This window comes from Dermacentor albipictus, chromosome 1, assembly GCF_038994185.2.
Source record: "Dermacentor albipictus isolate Rhodes 1998 colony chromosome 1, USDA_Dalb.pri_finalv2, whole genome shotgun sequence".
In the NCBI taxonomy this organism is placed as follows: domain Eukaryota; kingdom Metazoa; phylum Arthropoda; class Arachnida; order Ixodida; family Ixodidae; genus Dermacentor; species Dermacentor albipictus.
Genome location: NC_091821.1, coordinates 345569899 through 345590559, shown reverse-complemented (window position 1 = coordinate 345590559; position 20661 = coordinate 345569899). Strand labels below are relative to the sequence as shown.

At 47.2% G+C, this 20661-nt stretch overlaps 2 protein-coding genes and 1 pseudogene across 6 annotated transcripts in view; all 3 read left to right on the top strand.

Moving 5' to 3' along the window:
- LOC135916873 (uncharacterized) overlaps window positions 1-20661 on the top strand; it is a 150032-nt gene that overhangs the window by 38846 nt on the left and 90525 nt on the right. The gene's annotated exons all lie outside the window — the stretch shown is intronic.
- Window positions 1-20661, top strand: part of LOC139054980 (uncharacterized) — a 45501-nt gene that overhangs the window by 10292 nt on the left and 14548 nt on the right. The gene's annotated exons all lie outside the window — the stretch shown is intronic.
- LOC135897877 (U2 spliceosomal RNA) lies at window positions 14480-14659 on the top strand (annotated as a pseudogene).

Below are 20661 nucleotides of genomic sequence, written 5' to 3'. Positions count from 1 at the left end.
ATATTACTCAGGCGCCTGAGTGTTCGGCGTCTATCTTTTCTTTCTTTTTTTCCAATCTGAAGAACCTGTCGAAACCCTCGCTTTATTCGAAACAGCCCGCGGTGTAGAATTTCAATTTGAATACCGTGCTTCGAGTGGAGTCTGTTATGTCGTGTATAGCTTATTTCGTGTCCTTTTCTGTTCACTTTGTTCGTTTGCTCTTGAGGCTCGGGCGAAAGTGAGCCGACCCTTTACAGAAGTTGTATCGCCAGCGGTTTCCACCTGAGGCGTGCATCCGAGGGCACACGACAAAACAATTAGATATAAAAAAGAACGAGGGGTGCTGCGAGGGTGGCGGGGGGGGGGGGGGCGACCTGTAACGAGGGTGCTTCGTTAATGAGGCCTTCGCCGTGTGTACCTTCACGAGACAAAAACGCGGCTTATATACGCGGTCATTCACGCAGTCTCCATTGTCAGCCCCCTAATGCTTTCAAAACAAGGTTCGGCGCTTTAATGGAAAGCCCTCGCCTCCCGCCGCCCCCTTGACAACGTTTGCATACACGTGCATGTCCGAACAAAAGTAGAGCAGCCAAGGTGAGTTCGCCGGGGCGGGGTTTGGGGGCTGTTCGGCCCATCTTCGGGACATACAGTGTCTCTGAAATTCCGCCGCGTTTGTTTGGCCAAGAGCAGTCGCCCCTCGTGCTCCACTCCCCGCCGCTTAGTGGAACAGCAATATTCTCGGCTGTCGGCGTCCCCCGGGGGTCTGACTGATCCGCTCGGGGCTTGGCTTTTGTGTATATGTTTACCGCGTCGCGGTGGTTGTTATACTTGTTGATTCGCGGGCTCACCGTCGCTTTGCTGTAGCGCGTCTCTCTCTCTCTCTATCTATCTCTCTCTCTCTCTTCCCTCTACCTACCCATGACATCCCACTTTCGCTTTCACATAGCATGGCACTTTATTTGTCCCTTTCCCCACTCTTAATCTCTGCCGCGTTTTCTCCTGCCTTCTTTTCCTCTTACCTAACTCTTTCTCGCCCCTCACCCCCCCCCCACCCCCTCGGTCTTCTGTTTGCTCCCTCGTGCCATCCAGGGAAAATTGAAAACGCCAGAGTGTCTCGTTGCGGGCCGCGGTGGTGTTTTCTTGCGCACGCGCTCGCAGTACGCGTTGCGGAAATTGGCGGAAAGAGGAAAACGGCCGGGTGCGGCGCACCACGCGACCGAGCGACCATCCTACCGCGTCCGCATCTCCTCCCTCAACCGCCTATGGCTGGCAAATTGTGTAGTACGTTTCCTCCTTCTGAAACGCCGCCACCGGTGAATGCCGAGTGGGCTCTTTCTTTCCTTTTTTTTGTTTTTCTTTCGGGCTTGACAATTGCGAGTGCACCGCAATTTCCCCTCGATCGCGAGCGCGCGAATTGACGTTGAAGTGTTTCGTTCTAATCGCGGCAGCCGTATGTCGCCGACTTGCGAAGCGATGCCTGAAGCAGCTGCGAGATGATTCGCCCCCTCCCCCCCCCCCCTTCTCGCGTTCAAAGAGAGAAAGCTCGCGAGCGCTGATTACCAATCCAGCTGCATAAAGCGGCCGGCGGGGAGCGAAATTGAAGTTCGTGAACAGAACGGGCGTATATGTAGAACTTACGAAATATTGAACGAAGAAGCTCTATGGGTGCGCAACATTAAGTTTCCTCGCGTGCCGTAGCAAACACGATTTCGAAGCGTTTAGGTGGCTCGACATTTCCTTTGATTGCGAATCTTCATCGAGGCCGGAGAAATCCGCGCATGGGCGTGCACGATCGTGCAGTGCGACAATAGGGCGACGCTGCACTTTCAAATTCGATTCAAAAACTTTTTTTCTATTTATTGGAAAGGCAGGCGTTAATACCGCGAATTCTCTGCTTTAAGGGTCAGCACGAAACAAACCGGCGCTTGCACTTACGCATCAGCGATCAGCACGCGATGACGTCAGTTTTGAGAGTTCGTGAGGCGATGACATATCGAAGCTATTATTACTATATAACTAGTGAAGTCCCCTTTGCACGACTCGCGCATTTCGCTAAATGTAGGTGCACGCTGGACCTTATTACCGATGTAGCTGTAGTGAACTGCGTCCTTTGATGGACTTACGCCAGTGCAAAAAGGTCTTCCAGTGCCTGCAGCTACACTTGCTTCTTTCGGTCAATTCACTTTACGCTTGACGACTTTCCTTTTCTTCTTTTTTTTTTATCTTGCTGGTTGGATTAGTTTGGTTCGCGTCTGCTTGTTGCTGCTTGACAGATGCTTTCCGAGACGGAAATGGTCTTTTGCAGAGCATCAAGTAAGCCTAAAGAAGGCATTCGAGAAACCTGAGTATAGTGCATGCTATCGCCACATGTGTCGAAGCCAGCAGTCGCAAAGATTGTCTTCGGGTCGAGCTGTGGGAAAAGTTTATTGCTAACGACCGAAGACTTGCATGGAGTGCGCGATCTTAGCTGACGACCTTACAGAGGGGAAGAACAAGCACAAAGTGGGAACCGACAAGTCCGACCTCTGTAGCAAGGACAGATCACGGACCGGCATACGCGTGCGTTTACTAAGCGTCGTGGGAAATCCATGGCTCACTGATTAGTTGAAGACAAGCGCTGTATTACTCGCCGCACTTTTTATTGCGATAGCAATTATGTGGACACTCCGGGTGCATTTCTGCCGTCGCCGTCGCCGTGAGGTTTCGTATAAAGTTCAAGAGCGATAAGATCGTCGCAGCGCGCCGTATGCTGCATGTGCGAGTGAAAGCGTGCGAGGAGGAGCCGGCGATCAGGGTTCCATCTCGCGGACGCAACGGAGGAAAGCGGGGAGGAAGCGCGCCGTCTTCCGCCGCGCCCGCCCGCCCGCCCGGATCTCCGTATTTTGAAAGCCATCTGCGACAGGTACAGAGTCCGCGCTGCGCTGTGTGATTTCGTGGCTTAGTTCACGTTGATGCGAGCGGCAGCACGAAGGTCAATTCGCTCGCTGCTGCTGCAGCGCTTTGACAGCGAGTTGCGGCAGTCATCGAGTGAGGTGTGTTGATGTTTGCTTGTGCGCGCGTGACACCGTGCTTGTTCATTCAATTAGTATGCCTATGTTTACAAGTTTATACGGCCGATAAAAATACTATCCTTACTTCGTATAGCTGTCCACGAATTTGTTATCAAAATCGATGCTTCGCCTTTCGTGCGAAACTGCGACTTCTTGTGCGTTGCGGTGTTTCCCTAAGCGCGCTTCTCTAACTTATAAATAATGAGAAACCAACTAGGCCAGCGGTACATATTTTAAACGCGAGCGTTGTCGCTTCACTTTTTGCCTTTATTCATAACGCTAACGAGCTGGTAAACGAGTACGTTAAGAGTTCCGCGGCTTTTACGTACTTCGCAAACGCTTATAGTTCACGCACGCACACACGCGCGCGAGGTAGCTTCCTGAAATGCAGGTGGCAGAGATAAAAAATATAGCTGTTCCTGTGCTGATTAATAATGACCACTGTGTTCCCTCGCTGCCGTTAACAATGTTAGTAATGAAATCACAGAAAGGACGCCTCTATCTGCTGACGTACTCTGCCGATTGGCACGTATACGCGAGGACACATCCTCGCTCGGCTTGAATTGCACGCGTTCTTATCGACCGCGTGACCATAGCTATACGGCAGGCCCGCACGGGAGTGCATGGGTCTTTGGTATAATGACGAACGAAACGAGCGTGCGTTCTCAGACAGGTTGGGCGATCGCTGCCAGCTGTGGCGTTATAGACACGACTGCCTTCTTGCCGCATCTGCGCGCTGATCCATTCGTTCGACACCTGCGGTGGAACGCGGCGTGCTGAATCCGTGTGTTGGCTACTTAGCGCGGTCTGCGCTCAAATATGGTTCCCAGGCATACGGCCGCATGGCCTGCAGCTCAGCCCTTCGGACACTGTGTGCGCAGTTGTGCACGCCTACGTGGCCCATCTAAACCAGACGCACTGGTGTGGAACTAACAACGTTCATTACGTGCGCGCGCATACATCTTGAGACACTTCTGATTGGACCTCCGCTGCAAATGTCAATACGATATGTTCATCAAAGTGTATAAATAAAAAATAGTTAGATGGCAGTCGTCTGAGCGATATTTTTCTCGGTGCGCCATTTCGTCATTTATCATGGGTTCATTTCTTTTATTGTGCCTGATAATGTTTCACATCAGTCTTCTTTTTTATTTTTTTCGAGTGACTGGATGAGTGCTTTCTGAGCAGGCCGGACATTCAGTAGTTGATATTTTTATGCCTTTCGTTCCTGTATAGAGTTCGCAGATGGAGCCCAGATTATTTAATCGTGACAAGACTCAGTCAATCATTCAAAATTCCTAATATGACCTGCTGTAGTACCCTTTTAATGGCTCTAATGCTGTAATGCGTGCGGTGAAACTAAATTTCTAATGCGTACAACTAGTTGGAGGGGCTATACATTATCATCATGAATACGCGGTGGCGCTGTCGTCAGTTTCGGTGTCGTCAAAAGAGACGGCCGTAAGACAGAGAGAGAGAGTGATATCATTTACCAGTTTACCAGTTTATCAGTTATCAATGAGCTATCAGATAGCTCATTGGTTACAGATATATGTCGTTCTGCTGATGCGCACGAGGTCGCCGGTTCGAATCTCGGCCTTGGCAGCCGCATTTTGATAGGGCATTTTGTACTTGAACAGAGGTGCACGTTAAAGGACGCCAGGTATAGTCAAAACTGTAATCCGGAGTCCTCCATTATGGCGCCTCTCGTAGCTCCACTGTTCAGCGTTCTGATGTTAAACCCTACGAGTCAAAGACCCTGCGGCACAGCCATCTTTTTGTTTACAAACATGCTTACAAGAGCATGTACGTCACGCAATGAGGCCGCCAGAATAAGAGAGAGGGAGAGAGAGAATGGGCTGTAGCAAAGTAAAAATACGCTGCAACTGTCCTAATGTAAGCATGGTCTCCTTTAAACACCAGAATTACGCCAGAATCACTCGCGCTCTATGAAGAGTCCTGTGCATGCGAAGAAACTGCTCGTTTGCTCCTAATGCTCCATTTATGCTTTTAACAAACAACGCTTGATAACATACTACGTAATGACGAAAGCGTGCTAACTTTAAAAAGACTGGGATGTGAACATCTTTTTATATAAATTGCGATAACGGCTGTTCATTATTCGAAAACTATTCTATATTCCATTCGATTCGCTTCTAGCACTATTCGATTCGGCCTTGAAAACCACTATTCGCACACCCATAAAAAGGAGGGAGCCAGATTGAATGTAAGGCGAGGGCTACTAGAACCACCTAGAGTCTGGTGACAGTCACGAGGTAAATCAAAACGTAGAGAAAATTTTGCGTTTTCGCCTCAGTAAACGAAGACTGGGCGTGTCTGACGTCACTACTTGTATGCTTCAAGTGACGTGTAAGTAGGTGCATCCATCACTAAGTGTAAGTAGGTGCATCCATCAGGATAACCGTCAGGTTGGTTCTCGGAACCCCGTATTTGCTTGCGGTTAATGTGTGCCGGGGAGCTGGAATCGTTCTTCGTACTGCGGCGCTCGCTTCCGAGGAGTGACTTTTGATACTCGGCGGGATTTTCGTAGCGGACTCAAACGCTGGACCATGCGGCAATGTACGTCATTGCAATGACGAGCTCGCAATGACTTGCTTCGCGTCACAACCACCCGAATGCCGTTTATCCTGAACGAGTTCATGCAACCGCTTTTCCCTCCTTTTCTTTTTTTTTCTTTCTTTTTTTTGCGTACAGGCAAAGACTGTAATGATCTTCCCTGCCAGTTAGCCGTGACGACCAACCACCTCTTCAACGACTCCATCATTATTAACGATACTGATTGATGTTTCATGTTTACTGCCATTGTAATGCACACGGCTCGTGTAATGCCATCGGGCCTTTGAGGTATGAATGAAATGAATAAGAACAGACGCTAACAAAATATATATTTGGGCAGTCCACATGCAACTTACATATTATAGGCTACTTTTCCCCCATGGAGGAAATGTAATCAGTTTGACTCCATCCGTTTGTCCACGTAATCTAGACACATACTGTCGACAGCGGTCGATTGAGAGTGCAAAACAGTAAATTAATATACTGTCTATGGGCAGTATACGGGCTACGAATTCTCGATAGACGTGTTTATAAACACTTCACAGGCACCATAAACAAGTACAGCTACACTTCCTGTGGACGAAGTAAATGTTTGCATAATTAGAGGGAAAGCCTCGCAGGTAAAGTGTTGCTTCGGCGAGCGCCTGGCAAGATAAATACCTTGCCTATAATTCCGTAAAGGAAAACTCGGCGGCGTGACCTCACATTCGCACAGAACAGGAAAACGGCGTCGCTCGGGATACTGGAGCGAGAACTTTGTCGCCAACTCAAGCATTAGGACACACGCCATTTGCGCCGGAATAACAGCGCGCGATGCCCAATTTATATTCACGCCAGGTGCCGCGATAGACTGAAGCCGGAAAACGTTCAGACACTTCGCGCCCGCGAGCGACGCCCGCTGCGTGCTGCTATATAGGCACCGTTTACGGGCTCCGCGCTGCGTATACGTGCTTCGCGAAGCCGAAGCGAAGATGCCTGTTTCCGCTCGCTCGGGAATAACGACCGCGTGATGCCTCGAGTGGTGCAAGATGTCGGGAAGTATGTGGCATGCCCTGCAGTCCGATGTTACACGAGAACAGAGAAAACAAGAGAGAGAGAGAGAGAGAGAGAGAGAGAGAGAGAGAGATGGGGAGAGATAGGGGGAGAGAGAGATAGAGACAGAGATGAAGGGGAAAGTCAGGGAGGTTAACCAGCTATTAGTCTCCGGTTTGCTACCCTACACTGGGGTTGGGATATAGGGGCTAGAAAGAGGACAGAGAGGAAAGAGTTAAAAAAGAGTAAAAAAATGCACACACAGATACATACACACGAAGGACGTTCCAGTTAGAGACGTTCACAAAGGCCGGTAGATCGCAAGAAGCGCAGAAGCGCTTGCACGGCCTTCTTCTGTGACGTTAGGTCCTGTCGTGGTGTAGAATTCCTTCTTCCGATTATGGTCGGTCGTCCAGCTGGAATGCAGCAATAAATTGGTAATCCCTCCAATTGTTCGGACATTGATTACAAAGAAGTTTCTTCCAGGCAGATTGTTCGTTTTCGGTGAGCGCGCGTGCATTCTGAATTCTGCCACGGACTGAAATATTTACCCGTGTCGGAGGTTAAATTAAAAGCTGCATTCTTCAAGGAACATTTTCAAACTGCACAGAGGCTCATAGCCCTAATATTATTTTCTTGCATATACGTGCGGTAAAGCATCGTAGACTTCAACTGAAGCAATGTGTGAGGCCGGGCTAGTTGGTATTCCATGCTGAAGTGACAAGCGAAAGATTGGACACGGGATACAGAAAGGCGACAAGGACAAGCGCGAACTTCCAACTGGTGTTTATTACAAAAATATATGTATATATACTCTCGCGCGCTTGATCATAATCAGTTGCAATCGTGCAAGGCAACACGGTCATCACAAGTAAACAAGAGCGCACCATGGCCGGGCTAAGGCTTAAGGCTACCTCCCACATACAGACCCCAGGAATGAAAATTATTTAGCAGTGAATGCTAGGGATGGTATGCTAACGCAGTTGCCTTCTGCGATAGCCGCTGCCTCAATGATGAGTATAGTGTTTTCCTGCCCGTTGCTTGCTATTATTTCTGTTTCTTCAAAGAGTGGATGACATTTGCATTGGGAGCAATGGAGCCCAAGGAAACCCTCTCTCTCTTTTTGAACTTTCTAAGTATGTTCTTGTAGTGTCTCGTTTAGGCACCTTCCCGTTTAAGGCTCTTAAGAGACACTTATCAGGATTCACTTTATAGAACTCCGGGCGAAATACTCGTGCCCGGAGTATTACATTGACGCGTTAAAAGGCGGCATTCTGCAGCACTCGGGTCTTCTTTCTCTGAATCTGATGTTCTGCACACTGAAACCAGTGTTTTTACGGCGGAGGCATACGCAGTAATGTCAGCAGTTCAACATATTAGGAAAACAAAAGTACAAAAATCACTATATACACTTACGCTTTAAGTGTCGTAAGATCCTTAAATTCATTTCATAAAAGTAAAAATCCGGTACTAAATGACATTTACTCACATCCGTGTACGACACAGATGCCTAAGCAGTATGTGACAATATGCCGTGTCTCTGGATACAGAGGCATCCAGGGCAATATGATTGTTGACGAAACTGCTACATCAATAGCAGCAAAAGCCAGTCGCTCTATAGCTGTTCCTTCCATTGACTTCAAGCCTTTCTTACGGAAATGCCTTCGAAACTATTGGCAACGCTATTGGGACACTGAAACATCTAATCAACTGCATGCCATTAAACCGCAGTTAGCAAATTATCTACCCATAACAAAATAGGACGAACAGAGCTAATCTTCTGTCGACTCAGAATATAGGCCACACGTGTAGCACAAACTCGTTCCTGTTGACTGCTGATGACCCGCCTATCAGTGATAAATCTGGCGAGACGTTGACTGACCTCCATGTATTGCTGGAATGTCGTGAATTAGAAGCTCACAGAGAAAAAAGAAAAAACTTTCCTGTGTCATACCGTCAGCAAATTTCACTCCACCCAGCGATGTTCCTTAACAATGGCCCACTTTTTGACAGCAAATCAGTTTTAGTTTTTTCATTTACTGCATGTTATACACCCAAGCGAACCGTAACACAGCCACTTATTGGAGGCTGCTGCTGCGATTGTAGCATTTAGAGCGCGAGCTTCCCTGCTCTTGTGTACAAGAGCACGGGTAAGGCATTAATGCTTGTCGAAATTTTTACATTTTTATCTTCCAATCATTTCGCAACGCACATTATGCATGCATAGCACGCCTCACATGTTATTATCATATTCTAATGCATATACAGTACAGTTTACATTGGATATTTTAGGCCAATGTACAGCCATGTTACATCTACCATTTGTTACTGGCTACACCATCGACTACACCATATCATTTCTTAGCGCTCTTTGACCATTATTCGCCCTTGCGTCACTAAACACCATATATCGTCATCATCATTTCAGTGAGGGTGAAATGCAAAATCGTATGTGTACCGTGCATTATGCGCACGTTAAGGAACTCGAGGGGGTCAGAATTAATCCGGTGTCTCCCACTACGGCGTGCCTCATAATCATATCGGGGTTTCGGCAAGTAAAACTCCAGGCTTTAAATTTTTTTAGAGCGTAGTCGCGTCGCCTAGGTACTATGATTGGCTGGGGCTACGCTCTGAAACTTACATAATTAGCACCGAAATGAAAGTAGTTAAACGAAGCCGGCTGGCAAAATGCGGAAGGCGGGATAGTAACGAGGACCAAGAAATATCCGCGTCTCTCCGGTTCATCTACGGGGGACTCACCACCACAATTGATTGATTGATTGATTGATTGATTGATTGATTGATTGATTGATTGATTGATTGATTGATTCTCTTTATTAGTCAGAATTATGACACTGTAGCCTCAGTTTCACCGTGGTTTAAGGAAAAAGAAAGCGGACATAGACACGGACACGCTTCGCATTTATTTGGCGGTTTGCTCCAGCCGAACGGCTCAAACTCCTACGGAGAGAGAAATGTCTCTTTTGCATGTGCATCTTCCCCTGCTGTGGTCGAATGTAATGGCGTGCTGCGCAGATTGAAGTGATGGGTTCCTTTTCCTTTGCCTTGCAGGTGAGTGCAGTCCTGTAAAAGATGTTTTGTTTTCTTTCCAAGCAGTAGCTCTCTCTCTCTCTCTCTCTCTCTCTCTCTCTCTCTCTCTCTCTCTCTCTCTCTCTCTCTCTCTCTCCTACAGGAGGTTGCTCCGTGCGCAGCTGCGAAGTCTCACTGCAACCGATACCACAGGAAACTGTGCGAGACCTAGTAGGCATATTATTGTAGCTTTGCCGATACCATGGCAGAAAAGATTAGTCCGCTTGGCAGGCTATAATTGGCCGACGGCACACTCTGCAGTTGATCTCTAAACCAGCACCGATCTGAAAACCAGCGCTAATAAGCGAGAGGCTGGATAGGAAACAGAAGGCAGAAGCCGCGTCTCTCCACTTGTAGGTCTACATCTGCGTTACCACCAGAGAGTGCCACCTACACAAACGAAAACGACATGGACTAGAGTCCACATTGAATACAGATTTCTTCTCGAAAGCAGAGTGCCCGCGTGCATTTGAGAATGTTTACTCCCTGCCTATACCAGACGAAACAACGCAATACTTACAGCATACAATATTGCGCCAACTATTGCGTCAGTGCTTCGCCATGCGGCAGAAGCTGCAACTATATAAATGATTTAGTTACTAGAGTCGTCTGCCATCGGCACGGTAACGTTCTCGTGCACAAATATACTTTCAACGTAGTGACCATCGCTTGTAAAACTCGGGGAGATCCAGAAGCGGGCTTCGTCTCGCAAGGAGTCTAAGTGCGGAAAAGCCAGCTTTAAGAGTACTATAAGTCGCGTGTGTGCAGACACATTCTCAAGAGCGCCAAACATTGATGTTTGCAAGCTACCGAGGGCAGTGTGGAGTTTCTCGTGTCCCACAAAGCCTAAACAATACGCCGTTAAATGCGCGGGTTAAAGACTGTGGTATTCAATATAATTTTTGCTCGCTCGCAGATGGAAGTAAACGTCGCATTTCTTACACTAGATGCGTTCTCAGGACTGCTGGTTCCTAGCTTGCAACACTGGGCAACAGTAGTCTGGAATATGCAGAGTTGGATCCCTGGTCCGGGATTAATTTTTCTTTCTTGCTTTCTTTTTCCGTTCTTTTTATTTTGATGAGAATCTGTCTTTTTTTTTGTGCAGTTGAAGCAGATTTTCCTTGTACTGTTAAAGGCCAACTCATATAAACGCTTCTTACGAACAGAATGGATTAGAACTGCGCTGCGAAAGTATGCGTAATGCTGCCTTTGAAACCACGATGTGTTCAAGGCGTCCGTCGTGCTCAATAGTAGTCAGCAACTACGCTTAACAGAAGGCTCGGTATAATTTCTGTGCGCCCTCGCTTGTGTGTTTGTCTGTCTGTCTGTGCGTGCGTGTTTCAAATATGTATGCACTCACACAAAGCTTCGCTGTATATAGATTCCAGCTTGTTTGATCTGCTGCATTTTTTTAAATACCGAAACTGCAATAACAAAACGCCGCCCTTATCTCTTTTCAAAGATAGCGCGGAGCCTAGGCCGTTGAGAACCAGCGCGTTTTCTCGACGCTATACCTCCGAAATTCAGCGGCACCCGCAACGCCCTGGAAGTCTCGGACGCAATGTTCTGAGATTTGCGTCACATCCGCTAGGCGTACGCGTCATCCGCTATTTAAAAGCCACAAACAAAAAAACAATAATCAGTTTAGATTAGAGATTATAATATGGGGTTTTACGTACTTGAGAAAAGCACAATGTGATTATGAGGCACGCCGTAGTGGGAGACTCAGAAAATTTGGACCACCTGGGGTTCTTTAATGTGCACCTAAACCTAAGTACACGGGCGTTTTCGCATTTCGCCCCCATCGGAATACGGCCGCCGTGGCCGGGATTTGACCCCGCGACCACGTGCTTAGCTGCCGAACACCATAGCCACTGAGCAACCACGGCGGATTTGATAGTTACTTTATCACACGCCAAAGTGGGTGCAGGCGAGACGCTGTGCGCTCAAGAGACATTCATTAAATTACTTGACATTCTGATTCGAATGCGTTGTTTCTTCTTATTACTTGTTTTCTCCCACCAAAGGTCGTGGGTTCGAGTGCCTTAATGCACGCTACCTTATATTAACTGTGCCTTAATTAAGGTCGCCCTAATTAACGCCAAATGTTGTGGGTTCGAGTGCCTTAATTGGTCTTAACACCAAAGGTCGTGAGTTTGACTTCCACATAAGGTCGAGGGTTCGACTCCCACCGAAGGGCGTGGATTCGAATGCCTGACTTAAGAGGAAGCTTTAGCTCGGGTGCTCCTATCTAAATACATGTAAAAGGAGAATTCGTTTTTCTCGGCAACCACTGCACTAAATTTGACTAGGTTTGCTGCATTTAAAAGAAAAAGTTAAAATCTAGTGACCGTTGGTTTCGAATATTTGAGTTAGGCCGTCAATATTTTATAAAAAATTGACAAAAATTGCAAATTTTCAGAAAACGAAACTATCAAGTTTACAACTCTGTAACTCAACAAGAAAAAATGATATCTCAATTTTGTGAATTGTATCTGATAGCACATCTAAAGCGGACAAAATTGATATGTTACACATGAACCTCAAAAAATATAATAATATGTAATTACAACTTTTGCAGAACCCTCGTAAACAATGTAACAAATTCACGTAAGATGTAAAATGACATATAATATTTGTCCGCTTTGAATGATCTAATGGATGCCGTTTACAGAACCGCGATATCTGTTCTTGATGCAGAGCTATTAGTTTGTAAACTTCATGCTTCTATTTTTTTCAAACTTCTGAATTTTTGAAAATCTTTCTAACAAAATTTAAGCCCGAAATCAAAATTCTGCTTCCAACAGTCACTATAATGTATCTTACTCTCTCAAATGCAACAAATTTCATCAAAATCGGTCCAGGGGTTATCTCATATAAGAACGTTTTCGCGTTTTTACATGTATTTGAATAGGCCGAACGGAGTTGGGCCCGAGCTAAAGCTTCCTCTTAACTCTTTCTTACCTAAATGCGTTTCTCTTTCGTTTCTTGTTTTGTTTTGTTTTTTGCACGATGAGTGGCAGTGGAGTCAGCTGTGGAAGAAGACGACGACGAGCGCGCGAGCAGTGGCACGAGCGCGTGTCTGCTCGAGACGAGCTCACATGGCTTTCTGCACCGCACGCAGTGTTTTCCGGACCATCGGTGGTATGAGACAAAAATATTTCGACAACTTCCAGCCTTGCAGCTTTTCCACGATTGCCTCAGTAGTATATACTATACTCATTTATAACCAACTTAGCCACAGTGAAGTTTCGTTGCAGTTAGTATTCGATTGCGTTATAGCTGGATACAAACTTCTTTTTTTTCCCTTTCACGTGAGCACCGTCGCTGCCTCTCTAGAGCTGCGAAACCGAGGGGAAGGGGGGCAGCACCCCTAGGAAGGGGGCGGCGGCCCTCTCGGACCCGCGGAAGTAGCGAGGAGCCAAGACCTCGAGGAGCACAATGCACGAGACTGACGTAGTGGCCGCGTCGCGGTAGAAGCTTGTCCTCCCTGCGTGGAGGGAGCCTAACCGACTCTGCAGGCATTTTCACTAAATTTGCTCTCTCTCTCTCTCTCTCTCATGTGAGCACCGAAGGTGCACCGACCGTTACATGCAACCATACTCATTTCGGTCTCTGCCTGTTGCGTTATGCTGGTTTTGTGTTTGCCAGGCTGCCTTCTGACAGTACGGATTCTTTGGCCGCCCAATCAGCCGTTTTGTTTTGTTTTGTTTCCGCGCCGGGATTCGGTCCCGTCGCGACTGAGCAATCAACGCAGATTGCTTTCCCCTCGAACACGTGATTGGTAGACCGTGGCCGCCTGCATTGTAGCAAGGTGCGCGAGAACCGTAGCTTGCTGGGCATCCAATCCTTGCCTCTAGCTTGTTCTTCTTCTCCCTATACGTATATTTGCTCTTCTATTCTCTCTTCGCTTCCTTCCTGGCCGTCAATTATCCTTTCCTCGTAGGTGTACGCAATGCGCCTGCCAAAGCTGAACCAGTCATGACTATATGTCTGGCATAGATTTCGTCATACGTAAATTGTTTTAGCAAGGAATACTGGGCATATATTAGAGTAGTGCATGTATTTATCTTGCAGTGACTCGACAAGTATACATTCATCTAGGCGAAATGTCGGACTGAAAAAAAGTTCACTGCCATTTCACTATGTGAAGGTGGATGACCAACGAAGCTGTGTATGTGGGCTCCTTAATGACGAACTGTCCATTGGCGTGCGTCAAACGCCGTATGAGCATAAATGGAAGGCAAGGCGCGATTAGTCGCTCCTCCACGATATTGAGCCTCGGAAGATGACGAGGCACCGGGGGTGTACATACCCACGTATGTTTGCAAAACGCGGCACGACACCTTCTACTAACGAATCCCGGCACATAGAACAAACGCGCACCTCACCGCACTCCGAGGGCACACACTGCCTCACCGCAGCCAAGGCGATCGTGCGTTGGTCAACGTCCCGCAGTGCAGTAATGGTTGTGAGGTCACTCGAAAACCACAAGCGGCCGCACACAACACAGACCACACCAAATTGGTTCCCCACAAACTCCTTCCTTTAGTTATATTTATATCTACAGTTGGTTATATTTATGTATACATTCGCGTGGACGACGGGACCGCCGCCCCGAGGAGCTAGAAGAAACTAGACACGCACGACGTTTCGACGGGAGCGCCACCACGGGGGAGCAGAAGGAAAGGAAAGGATATGCATAAGCGCTTGGGGAACGCCGACAAAGAGAGAGTGGTGCGAACGAAGACATGGCGGACGCGGGTCAAACTGTAGTATCTGTTCTTATCAGCTTAATATCTGATACGGGTTGTGTTTGAACCCATTATATTTGGCTTAATTTTGCAAGTTGGCGGGTTGCTTGAAGCATGCTTCGTCACCACCGCGGGTCGGCCCGGTATTGCTCTATCTTCGAGATCGGCCCATGCTTTTGGCCTATATACATCGATCCGCTGGAAACTAGCCACATACAGTTCCGTTGTAAAAAACTAAATAAAAAAATAACACTGCGCGCGTCTTCATACTACTTCCAAACGTCTTCTTGCATTGTTCAGGACGATGTAACGATAGTTGCACGTACGGTAATCGCATGGCGTTCACCGGCGGAATCAACGGTGAACTTTATGCGATGCTATGCAGCTGTTACGCAACATTGTACGTTCGCTGCCATGCGAAGAACGGCACGGAACGGCGCAATTCACCCGCCGCGGTATATCCCAACGCTTATACGGTGTTGCGCTGGTAAGCTCGAGGACGCGGGTTCGATCACGGCCGAGGCAGTCGCCCCCTGATGGGAGCGAAATGCAAAAACGCTAGAGCACCGCGTGCATTGAGAGCACGTCAATGGACCACAGGTAGTCAGAATTCATCCGGAGCCCTCCGTTACAAGCTGCCTCATAATCGTATCGTTGTTCTCGGCACTCACAAAACCCCAGATTTTAATTAATTAGCGGCACAACTCAGTACGCCAGGCGTTAAATTTGTTTCTCTATGCTGGCTGCCTCTCAAGCGCACTCTACACGCCGCGCGCGAGAGCAGAACGCAGTGCCGGTCCAATCTGGGTCCTTGAAAAACCAAATTTTCCGCTCACGTGGTCGCAGCAAGACGTTCGAGATGAAAAGAAATTGTATTTGTTCCCTTTCATCTCAAAACCGAACGAATCAAAAGGGCGCGGGGGCACAGCGAGGCGCCCTTCTGATTTATCGTTCAATAAGCAAAGTGATGAGGGTTCTTGTGTTCGAACTTTATTTTTCTTTCGAGACAAAGCCCGCATGTGCGGAAGCATCGCGCCACGAGTTCGCGCTGCACAGCGTTCCGAGTTTTCAAGACTTTGCATACACTCGAGGCAACAACAGCAACAAAAACAAGCGGCCATATATTTTATGCGTCCCACCGGTGCCCTCTCGCAAAAGATTTCCCGCCGCAGACAAACAAAGAAAACTAAATATGAACGTGTCGTGTGTTGCTGGTGTACTCGAAAAGCGTGTACACAGTAGTGAGAAAAATATACCGTGTGCCCCAGCTAACGTTATCGAAGCTGTTCAGAGAACAAAAGAGAGAGAGAGAGAGAGATAGGGTAAACACGCGGTGCAAGATACAGTTATAAAATCTATGGTATTTGGTTGTCAGAAATCTCACGACTAAACAAACACCTTAGGTTTTAAAAATTGTATGCTGCACCGTGTTTTTAAAAATCTTTTTCGTTGAAGATCTTCGCGGACGCTAGCTAGAACACCCTATAGCGGGTGTCACAGCGAACACTTTCGAAAAATTTTAAAGGTTGCCTGTGGCATGTAGCACAATTCTAGTTCCTATGAGCTAGTCTACTTGACGAGGCGGACGTTACTCGCACAAAAAAAAATGAAATGCATAGTCGACTAATTAACAATAATGTACTAATTCAGTTTTTAACTAATTACCTTATGGTCCATATTGCAATTTACAAATTCTAGTCGTGGAGTTCGCAAGGCGAACTCACTTGGAACGAATTCTCAGGACGACACCACTTTCGAGATATTAATTCCCGAATTTCGCCAAGAAATGCATTGGCGTTCCAGATACTTTTGTACCTGTGCGTAAAATGGCGTTTCCTTAATAAAATCACTCGCCTCTGCCACGTGATGGATGGATGGATGTATGTGTGTGTCTGCGTTTGTGTGTGTGTGTGTGTGTGTGTGTGTATGTATGTATGTATGTATGTATGTATGTATGTATGTATGTATGTATGTATGTATGTTATGAGCGTCCCCTTTGGAATGGGGTGGTGGGTTGCGCCGCCAAGCTTTTGCTATTATACTGCCTAATGTCCTACCTAGGTTAAACAATGAAAAAGAAAAAAAAACTCTATGAACTACCACGCCCAAAATTTCTGATCCCCTATTGCGAACTGTGTTTTTGTACGTCTCCGTCTTTTGTCGTTTCCCTACTTTTCTTCCACCAATGCTCCAATCGCCTCTTACTAATGCATATTGCGGACATGTTTGCTTTACCACTGCTCCCGCTGAACCCAAGGGCTTCAAGGAGGCCAGTGGTGCCCAAATCGACCGCTGCGTAGGCGTCTTCACATTCTAATAAAACATGTTCCGTCGTTTCCCTAGCCTTAGCACATACAAGCACAACAGCAAGCACATGCTTGATCTTCCTTCTTGTATCTCACTTTATAGGTGCGTGCTCTAAGGCATCCCGATCTAGCTTCGAAAAGTAATGAGCTTCCCTTTGAGTTATCGTAAACGGTTTCTTTCCCGATTTCGTTTTTCCTCTGATGTAGTTACTCATGACGATGGATGGATGGATGGATATTATGAGTGTCCCCTTTGGAACGGGGCGGTGGGTTGCGCCACCAAGCCCTTGATGCATTGGAGGCGAGCGCCATCTGGTGGTACTGGAAAGAACCTTGCGGCGCCCGCGGCGTGCGTGGTCAGCTGTAATCGGTTGGCCCATTCGGCAAGGAAGCAGCCAGGCCGCGGGCACGGTCACGATATCCGGCGATGTTCGCAAATGGGCTGCTGAGCACGAGGTCGCGGGATCGAATCCCGGCCACGGCGGCCACATTTCGATGGGGGAGAAATGCGAAAACGCCCGTGTTCTTAGATTTAGGTGCACGTTAAAGAACCCCAGGTGGTCGAAATTTCCGGAGTCCTCCACTACGGCGTGTCTCATAATCAGAAAGTGGTTTTGGCACGTAAAACCCCATAATCTAATTTTTTTTTAAATGTTCGCAAAGAAATGCTTCGCTGTTAAAACACGGGTGAAGGCCAACAAGTATCCAGGAAACTGTTGTCACACGGGAAAGCGAGGGCTTGGAAGGACCAGCCTTCCAGCTATGGTACGCCCTCCAGGCGTTGCGTGCGTCCATTTGTTTTGTGAGTCCCACAAATGACGCAGTGTTGTTTTTCTTTGACCTTCTTTCCTCCCGTTTTTGTTTTCTTCCATCGCGAGTTTAAAGAGAACGCGCTGTATAGTGCAAACAAGAAGCCTAATTCTACGCTTTCTTCGTGGTTCAGTTACTTTCGGCGTCTCTTGTAGTCACGTGCCGCCAAGCTTACGCAGCAAAAAAGAAAAAAGTAAAACCTCATAATTTTTTTCTTTTTTCTTTTTTGCTGCGTAAGCTTGGCGGCACGTGTCTACAAGAGACGCCGAAAGTAACTGAACCACGAAGAAAGCGTAGAATTGGGCTTCTTCTTGTTTGCACTATACAGCGCGTTCTCTTTATACTCGCGATGGAAGAAAACAAAAACGGGAGGAAAGAAGGTCAAAGAAAAACAACACTGCGTCATTTGTGGGACCCACAAAACAAATGGACGCACGCAACGCCTGGAGGGCGTACCATAGCTGGAAGGCTGGTCCTTCCAAGCCCTCGCTTTCCCGTGTGACAACAGTTTCCTGGATACTTGTTGGCCTTCACCCGTGTTTTAACAGCGAAGCATTTCTTCGCGAACATTTAAAAAAAAATTAGATTATGGGGTTTTACGTGCCAAAACCATTTTCTGATTATGAGGCACGCCGTAGTGGAGGAATCCAGAAATTTTGACCACCTGGGGTTCTTTAACGTGCACCTAATTCTAAGTACACGGGTGTTTTCGCATTTAGCCTCCATTGAAATGCGGCCGCCGTGGCCGGGATTCGATCCCGCGACCTCGTGCTCAGCAGCCCAACACCATAGCCACTGAGAGAAAAAAGAAACCGTCTTACGGAAACGCTTTTTATATTTCAAAATTCGCGCAAATGTGTGTGCGCGGAACGACGAACCAGCGCTCGAAAATTCCGACAGCCTCGCTTAAGCAATGTAGAACCCATGTTTTCCCCAAGATTTTTGAACAAGCTACTCACCATGGGACCTCTCTCTCTCTCTCTCTCTCTCTCTCTCTCAATTACGACAAAAACAGATCGGTCTTTCATTTTGAAATTCATGGTGCTCCTGGCTGGCAGCCGAACTCACCTCTGACCTTTTTTTTTAGCACGCATACGACATATTGGTTCGGACGAGACCGGAGACATACTCCATTCCATCCGTTTATTGAATTCTGCTCTTAAATATATCCGCCGTACCTGTCATGGGCCATCCTTCGCTTACACTTCGTCGTGCAGTCGCTTGACACACAGGCATTAAAAAACACTTATGAGGTTCGAGTCGCTCATCCGAATTCCTTAACCCGTGGGCGGAACCAGACTTCCTAGTTATTTATTTCATTTTTTTTTCACCCTATTTCGTTCCTCTGTGGCAATCGCAGAGATACAGGATAGTGGGGGAAACCGTCGGATGAAGACCAAATTCAATTAAAATTTGTCCACCTTAACCTCCAAACGTTGCTGTGCTTCACTTGGCTGCGCACTCGTCGGGACCCGCAAACTAATTTCCTGGACCGAAATTAATTATCGCCTTTTGTGGCTGGACAGCTTTGGCACTCGTCACCCGTGACCTGTGATCCATATGTCACCTGTCACACCAGTACGCAGCGTAACGTCGGCGCTGCGTACTGGTGCTTGTCACCTTTCGTCTGTAATGGGAATGTCACTTGACATATACGTATAGTACTTGTCGCAATCGGCAGTCGTCTTGCCTATATAACGTCCGTAAATTCCTATGCTGGCGTGCCGCTGATAAGTCAGTTACCTTTCGGATGTCACGCCGAACGCGAAAAAAGTAGTTTCCTTTGATTCAGGTAGTTTCCTTCCGGCTTCAGCACTCGCGCAGAGAATCAATTCCACACAAAGTAAGACTGCGAAAGTTTCTTGTTCGCTTCTTCTGATCACTTCTATTTATTTATTTATTTATTTATTTACTTACTTATTTATTTGTCGGCGTGTAAGTGCCATCGAGTCACTGAGCTCTAAGAATAATACATGTATAACAGGTATTCATATCTCGAGTAACGCTCATTGTTTGCCCCAGTATTTCTGTCACAGCAGTGCCTACGCATCATTATCGTGCCTGTGTGTTTTCCTTATGTCACATATATTCATATTTTGTGCCATTTTCAAATGTCTTTTGTTACGAATTTGCTATAATGCGCGATATTTGTACCCTAGTGAGTATGTACTGAGGTCGTATAACGTAAAGCTATTTATTCAATTCTGATCTTATTCCAGCATCCTGACGTCAAATTTAAGTACCCACCGACGCAAGCATCGGGCAATGACATGCAGCGTTGTTTGAACAGCCCGATCAAACTCTCTCCTCGTTTATGGGAGGTCGCTTTCGTTTGTTCTGAAAGCAAATAGCACTGCCTCCTTGACAGGCTTTTCTTGTCTGACTAGTTGACAAGAGGAGAGGAACGTGCATCAGTGTAGATTACATGTTTCGGTGGGACCGGACTGAGCCAAAGTAGAAAGAAAACCGGATGATGAGGGTGGTGCCGGCGTCTGCGATTGGTCCTCTTCCCTTTGCCGAGCTTGCGGTGCCTGGTCAAAAATCGCGGTGGAACGCATGTAAAGGTTAAAAATGCCGCTAAAACGGATCCTCGGCGAATACGAGTTGGCAGAGAGATGTCGTACACGTGCCGAAAGGAATCGACAGCGTTATATACTTTCACGCGAAAATTCTTGTAGGCAGAGAAATCCAGTCTCCCCAGTAGCTGCCGTTAGCTCCAGTGCCAAAGCTATGGGTGGTCGGCCATCTTTAATTCATTTCGGGATGGGGCAATCTCTCGCTATCCCCCGCTCCGCCTCTCCACCCCCCCCCCCCAACATAATGAGTTTTCTGCATCATTGTGCACATCACTTTGACATGGTGAGTTTCCTCGGTTGTGTGACGTCGCGTGGGAGACAGTCGAAGTAGAGGCAGCCTGAAAAACTGTGACCAATAGCGGAGGGCTAATAGCGAAAAAGGCGTATATATATAGCACCCAAAATAATCACCTTTTTTTTGCACGGCCTAATGATGCGTGATCAGCGTGCACAAATCATATCACATGGCTAGTTCTCGCACGTTTCC